Consider the following 7,901-nt stretch of genomic DNA (forward strand, 5'->3'; position numbering starts at 1 on the left):
TCATAAATATTTTTTTCTACAACTTTAGAATTACTTGCGTGCATATAGACATTTAAATGAGTTATATAACAGTTATATAGTTTGAATTATATAGATATATAACATTTAATTATTTTGAATTGTTAAAAAAAGATCTTGTATAACTTTTTTGTATTATTTTTTCATCACAGGTTTTTCTATATTGCAGAATGGTAAACTTCCAAATTTCTATGCAAAGTCAGATTAGATGAGACTTTTTATGCCACTGCGCCGAAACCCTGCTATAATGAAATGCGATCTGCCTTTAAAGAGTTTGGAATATACCAAGTAAGAAACAGCTGTGTTACTGATTGTTTTGCTATAGCAAAATAATCAGTAACATTGCTGTTTAATATTATGATGTTTTACATTGTCTAATAATATCCCAAATGTTTTTATTGCGCTTAATTTTTTTTTATACATTTATTGTAGTTGTTTGATTTGGGTTATAGATTGCTCATTCTCTACCAGCCATCTTGCAGCTTTTTAATTCCTGTGATGTAGAAAAACTGACATTCAAGCAATTGTCAACACTTTTAAAGCCATCATGCGCAGAAATAGGATCAAATGATTACGTGTTTCAATCTAAAATATATGCTAAGTTTAACAAGTACCTTCGAAAAGTTGCTTGTAAGTAATTAAGTATATGTTGGTTATTATATTAATATCGATTTGTTTATGCTGGTAAGTATATTAGTATACATTTTTAATACCAGTTTTAAATAGTTTCTTAATTATGTAGTTCATTATTATTTATTGATTGTGCAAATTACACTTTATTTATTCAAAAAATTTTTTAAAGCTGGTAGAAGAAACGGCGTTACTTTAGAAAGGGTTATACAATTTGTGACTGGGGCAGAAGCAGAATCTGTCTTAGGATATAAACTCCATCCATCCATTTCATTTATTGGTGCTGAAAATGGTTGGATTCTGACTTCAAATACATGTTCCAGTGTATTAAATCTACCAAGGCCTTCCATCGAAAATAAGATACCTTTAGAAGAAAAATTATTTAGACTTTATGACTATGCGTTCAATAATGCCTTTTTTTGCATGTTGTAAACTTTTTTACCAAAAATGTATTAAGTGTTAATGTCTTTCTTTGTTGAGCTTTATAACTTTAAATTGTTTCGAAAAAATTAAAATTGTTATGTAGATTTCCTAGTGAAATTAAATTTAAAAAAATTAAAATTGTTATGTAGTTTTCATAGCGAAATTAAATTTGAAAAATAGTTCAATTTTGTTATGTAAATTTTTAAATTGGTCGGCCATCAAAAAGTGGGGTTAATAGTTCTCCACCTTTGGTAAAAATATTCACAAAAATTATTAAAAAGTATTTGATTAGGTTTAACATAATTAGTTATAAAATAGTTTAACTATATCTCTAGCTATTGTATACATAGTTTTACCAGAATCAACGTCAAATAAAGATTTAGGGAGTTTATCTAGTTCCAAGTATAACAGTGCTTGGCCTATATCGGGTGCTTCAAATATCGGACGTTGATCAGAATTGAATTATTCATGAAGAACTCCTTCCGTTCCGTAGTTTTAAAATTCGTTATTGTTAAGTTCAATACTCATTGGATTATTGAGTTGTCCACTCACCCAAAGTTTTAAGGGTGATGTCTTAATCGTCCGCATACGATAGTTTGCCCAAGCGCGTCTCCATATATTAAGTTTATCATTAATTTTTTCAAGAAAAACGTAGTGTAATGCGAACAAATCTTCTGCATTGGAAGAATCGAGTATGTAGCAATCTTCCATGTAATAAAATAACTCATAATAGTAGCTTAATACACCAGAAAAAACGTCTCTCCACAATCTTTCTATTCTTTGATTATGAGTACTTTTACCGGTTAGCATACTTCCTCTACATTCTCCTCGATTTGCAATCATGTAATCTGCAATACGTACATTTTCCATACCTTTGTCTGATCTTACTCTACTTGGCAAGCCAAATTCATTAACACCTTTTAAAAAGCAATTAAATACGGTGTTAGCTTTGTTGTTGGTTGGGCAAGGGCAACTGGCAAACGACTATAACCATCTATAACGCCTGTTATTATAAAATACCAACGTACTAACTTATGATTCGTATCAACGTACCATAGATGATTTGGCCCTTTACATTGTAGATTCTGCGATGAAGACTTTTTTTCTTTTGCTCTTGGTTTTCTAAATTGTCTACTTTTAATATTGATTTTCGCAATACCGATCTTCGGACACTTATGCCTTGACCTTTTAATATTTGGTTAAGCATTCTTTCTCCACATTTTGGAAACTCGTTTGTTAATAAAGCTACTCGCGAATCAAGATCATCGTTTGTAATATTAGACAAATTATACTTTTCGAGATTGTAATCGTACATTCGACGGTAAAAAGCTCTCTCAGCAACATTTAGAAGTCTAGAAATGTCTTTAATTGTAAAATCTTCTTCTAAGAGATTCTCTAACACATGACAAGGTATTTCAAACTTTAAAGGTCCTCCACGTTCACTTGGATACTTATTAAGTATTTTCGTATTATAGATTGAACATTTAACTTTTAATTTCATTACTTTTTGCTTGTTTGATACACCTAATACTTCAAAGTCTCTCATAGACAACTTTAAAATCAGATTAATAGTTATCTTTTCCCGTTGAAAGTTTGCAATCAGATGAGAAAGTCCAAGATCTTGCATTACTCTTTTTAGCTGATGGTTTGCCATTTTATTAGTTATAAGTTTAATCTATAAAGTATCAAAACTTTATAAAATAGTGATCACATCATATCATGATGTAAGTACGTTATATAATGTAGGACGCACATTATATAATGTAATAGCACATCATATAATGCATTAGCACATCATATAATGTAGTGAGCACATTATATAATGTAGTGAGCACATCATATAATGTAGTGACCACATCATATATGGTAGTGAGCACATCATATAATGTAGTGAGCACATCATATAATGTTGTGAGCAGATCATATAATGTAGTAAGCACAGCGTATAATGTAGTTAGCGCAGCGTATAATGTAGTGGCGCAGCGTATAATGTAGTTAGCGCAGCGTATAATGTATTTAGCGCAGCGCATAATGTAGTTAGCGCAGCGTATAATGTAATCACCACATCGTATAATGCAGCGACCGCATTATATAATGTAGTCACCACACCGTATAATGCAATAAACACAGCAAATAATGCAGTGAGCACATCCCATAATGAACTGAACGCACTTAAGGCAGCTTTGGCGTTCCATTTAATAAGTCAATTATAAGTGAGTATAACAACTTACTTGTAACAGAAAAAGAAGCAGCTAAAGGTCAATAAGAATTAAATATGCAATAAAAACAATCGATTAATGTAATAAGTTAAGTATAAGTGAGTATAACAACTAACTTGTAGCAAATGAAGCAGATAGAGATAAATAAAAGAAACTTAAAAATGCAATAAAACCAATCAAATAACCATTAAAAAAAAAGTTTAATTACAATAAAACCAATCAATAAATAAAAAAAATTATAAATGCAGTAAAACCAAATAATCTATGTACTAAGTTAAATATATATGTAACAAGTTAACTAACTTGTAACAGAAGAAGTAGCAGCTAGAGATAAATTAAAATTAAAAATGCAATAAAAACACTTGATCAATGTAACAAGTCAAGTATTAGTGAGTACAACAACTTATTTACTTGTTACCAAAGAAAAAGCAGCTAGAGATAAATAAATCAAAATTAAAAATGCAATAAAAATACTCGATCAATGTAATAAATGTTTAATGGGGAGAAGCTATTAGTAAAATGGAAGCCTGTTTTTCAACAAGATTTATTTATTTTTAAAAGCATTAATTATCACAATGTCATCAAAAGCATGAAATTTTAACAAAAAAGAACAGAGTATATATTTTTTTAACAAAATTTACTTAAAAAACAACAGCTATAAATATTTAATGAAGTATATATCTTTTCAGTAAAATTTACTTAAAGTTGTAAATGTTAAAAAATTATACATCTTTTTAACATTTCTTTTAAACACATTTATTCAACAATATTTTTTTATTACATTTTTTTAATACACTAATTACAAGCAGATTTAATCTATGACAGAACATCTCTCTACTGGCAAGCCAATATTCTTGCTCTCAACAAAGTCAATTCGCATTATAGCAAAGTACACCACTTGGCTAGCAAGGTCAACACTCTTGCTGTAAATAAAGCCAAGTCACAACAATTTAAAACCATGCAACATTTAACCGTTTACAAGCTATAAACACATAACATTATATTACAAACATAGAAACACTTTATATATAAAAGACATTTACACACTTACAAAATATAGTCTCATATAACCTTAACACATATAAAAACATAATAAATAACACCTAAATATAATAATTATACAAAAAAAATATAACATAAATTAGAAACTTAACAAATATAACCTTATTTGTGTAAAATTTTTTTAACAACTTTAAAAAGCAAACGATCAAACGACCTGGTTTTTTATATTAAAAAAGCAAACAGATTTCCTTCAAATTAAAATAAGACATTAAATGATCTTGTTCTTTGACATAGAGTTGACCGGGTTGACCGGCAACATAGAGTTGACCGGGTGAAATGCAAGGGCTTTTAAGATGAACACTATTTTGATGAAAAGTTTAATGTTTTTACCTTTGGAAAGAGCATCGTCTTCTATATTCATCATCGTCTTCTAGTTTTTTTGTTAAATTCAACTAAATTTAAATTACAGAATAGCATTCTTTAAATACATTTGACAAATGACTTGAATTGTGTTACTATTAAAATGCATCAATTAAATATATTACATGACTTACTTATTTAGAAATAACATAATTTAATAATAATTTTAAAATAATATGAGTCAATCATAAAAAAGTTTTAGATCTTATTACCAATTAAGTTGATGAAGCAAAGTTTTAGATCTTATTACTGATTAAGCGGATTTCAAAAGATGATAAAGATTTAGAATACATCATCGCGTGATCAAATATAAAAATAGAGAGAACATGCTAAATTTTATTTGTAACAAAACTCTTGTAAACGCGCACGAATGAGTAGCGACATTAAGTTTGGCAATAATATAAAGCGGTAATGAATCCATTTGCAAGTACATGTTTTAATCAATAAAAGTTTGCCTTTCCGTCCTTATTTTTATTTATATTTTTATTGATGGTTGTATTTACTTTTATATATTCTAAATTTTATATGCAATTTGTTGTGTAGTTTCTTAAGAATATTATTAACTTTATTGTTTCAAAATAAAAATGTATCTTCTAAAGATATGCAGATGATGGCAAGCATTGAAGTGCAACTTCAAAACACATCAAACTCAATTTTAACCATAATTAGAAAGGTAACAAAGATATGCTAAATAATAATTTGCCAGACAAAGTGTCATTGTCATTGAAAGCAGTAGAGAATTAAAGTACTCTAAAAGAAAAGTTAAAAGAGAATAAAATACTTAACATATGGTATATATTTTTTTATGATCCGTTTATGTATTTTGTACATCTTTATAAAAGTTATGTACTTTAAACAAAATACTCTTAGTAAGTTTTTTTAAAATGAGGTTTTATATTAATTTAAGTCTAACCAAAAGTAACTTTAATTATTGCCAGGTAGTATATTTTTGCAGTTTAACTATTCGGGATATCTTGGAGTTAAAGACGAAGGAAAAAGTATATGTTATTTACAAAGAATAGTTTTTAAAAACGGACTAGCTGTATAATCAAACTATGCAGGGAGAAAACAATAAATCGGAATAGGAAAAATGTTGACTGCATATGTTGCTATTAGTAAGTGGTTTAAAAAATTTGCTTTTTCAGTTTCAATTTTGCCTCACACGATTACTTTAAATTTGTTATGCTTCTTTCGTGCATAATTAAACAAACAACTAATTTGTTTGCAGTAGCTATGAAGTCAAATAAGCATGGCAAAGGCAGCTATGGGATAGAGATGGTGAACGAAAAAATGATAGTAGTAGGCGCCAAATATAGTTAGCTAAATACGCATCAACAACAAGTAACTCAGCTAATATCGAAAATACTACTTAAATTTTATAGGGAATATTTTTATTTAAAACTTAATGTTAGTTTTTGGATTACGTTTTGTGTTTGCATTATTTTTATTTATAGAAGAAATTATATGAATTAAATAGATTAATTTTTTTATTTGTTTTGTACATTTTTGTTATTATTTCTCTATAAATTTCAATGTAGCAATGCAAATCATCTATTTGTAACAAAGATTAAATTTTGCATTACACGTTCGGCCTATATACAACGTTTATTGTTGAGTTCAGTATAAAACTATTTTATTATAAAATTTGTCTAACGTTGTAAACAACATTGGTACAATATTGTAAACAATAATTGGCCAATGTTGTATACAACATTAGGCCAAGGTTGTATACAACGTTGGGCCAACGTTGGGTAAACATTTTACACAACATTGAGACAATGTTGTACACAGCGTTGCGCCAACGCCTACACAATGATCAAAACTGCATTGGGCCTACAATTAATTTCAACGTTGGGCCAATTTTAGCTTGCTGTCTGGGATTACACACAGTGGATCAACGATGTGTTTGCATCAAAAAAATGCAGATAAAAATATAAACGTATCATTTATAAAAATTATTTGGAATAATGCACTTATAATCTAATGCTTTTTATTAGCTATCACAAGAATAAACAAATGTTATTAGCAATTTTTTTTTTATTTTTTTTTTTAGGTGCCCCAAGAAGTCCTAACGGTCTTATCACAGAGCACCGCGGATGTGTATTTAATTGGAAGTTCACGCCTCCTTCTTAACCTATGTCGCAAAACTTGCCAAGAGGTGGGGTTTGAACCACGGATTTGTTTCTGAGGCAAGTGCCTTACCACTGCGCCAGAGCGTTTATACTAATACATTAATTAGGTAGTCTAATTGATAGTATGAATTGCACACTCTAGCATCTAGTGCAATTGTCTGTCCGCTTTCTCTATCTTTCTAATTCAACTTTTTCTAACTTTTGTTCTATCATTCTTCCTAAATTCAATTACTCTTGGTCAGCAAAGCGATTGATGATGCTCTTTAATGAGTTGAACTTGACTTTGCTAGCCCGGGAGGTCAGGGTAACAACATTAGTTTTTGCTATGATTCATAAAATCTGTCCAAAAACATCTGTAAATTTAATTAGGTATAACAATATCTGCCCAACAACATCTGAAATTTTACTGGTGTCTAATAATATCTGTACAACAATTAAATGAATATTACAGATATAGTTACATCTTTCAAATTACCAAAGTGTAATAACATCTGTGCAACTAAGTCTGTGAATTTTATAGATTTATTTACATCTTTTAAAATATCAAAGTGTAATAAAATCTGTTCAACTATATCTGTTGGCTCAACAGATGTAATTACATCTTTTAAATCATCAAAGTGTAATAACATCTGTCCAACCACATCTTGGAATTTTAAAGAAGTAGTTACATCTTTTAAGTTTTCAAAGTATGATAACATTTGTTCAACTATATCTGTAGATTTTAGGATGAAGTTATTTTTAAAGTGAATTAACTAATAATACATTATTTTAACCATATGTTGTTATATATGTGATTTTTTTCAGAAGTAATTACAGCTGGAAAAAAAATTATCTAATAGTGCATTATTTTGACCAGACGAAATTACATATAGATATTTTTTCAGATGTAACTACATCTGAAAAAAATTCTTTCAGATGTTATTAGACTTGAAGAAGAATTACTAGATGTAGTTACTTCTTTCTAAAGATGTTTTTAGGGGTTTATGAAGTTTCAGATGATATTGGACAGACGTTATTAGAGTAAAAGAAGAGTACAGATGATTTTGGACAAAAGTGT

Source organism: Hydra vulgaris, chromosome 15 (genome assembly GCF_038396675.1).
Source record: "Hydra vulgaris chromosome 15, alternate assembly HydraT2T_AEP".
Taxonomy (NCBI): Eukaryota; Metazoa; Cnidaria; class Hydrozoa; order Anthoathecata; family Hydridae; genus Hydra; species Hydra vulgaris.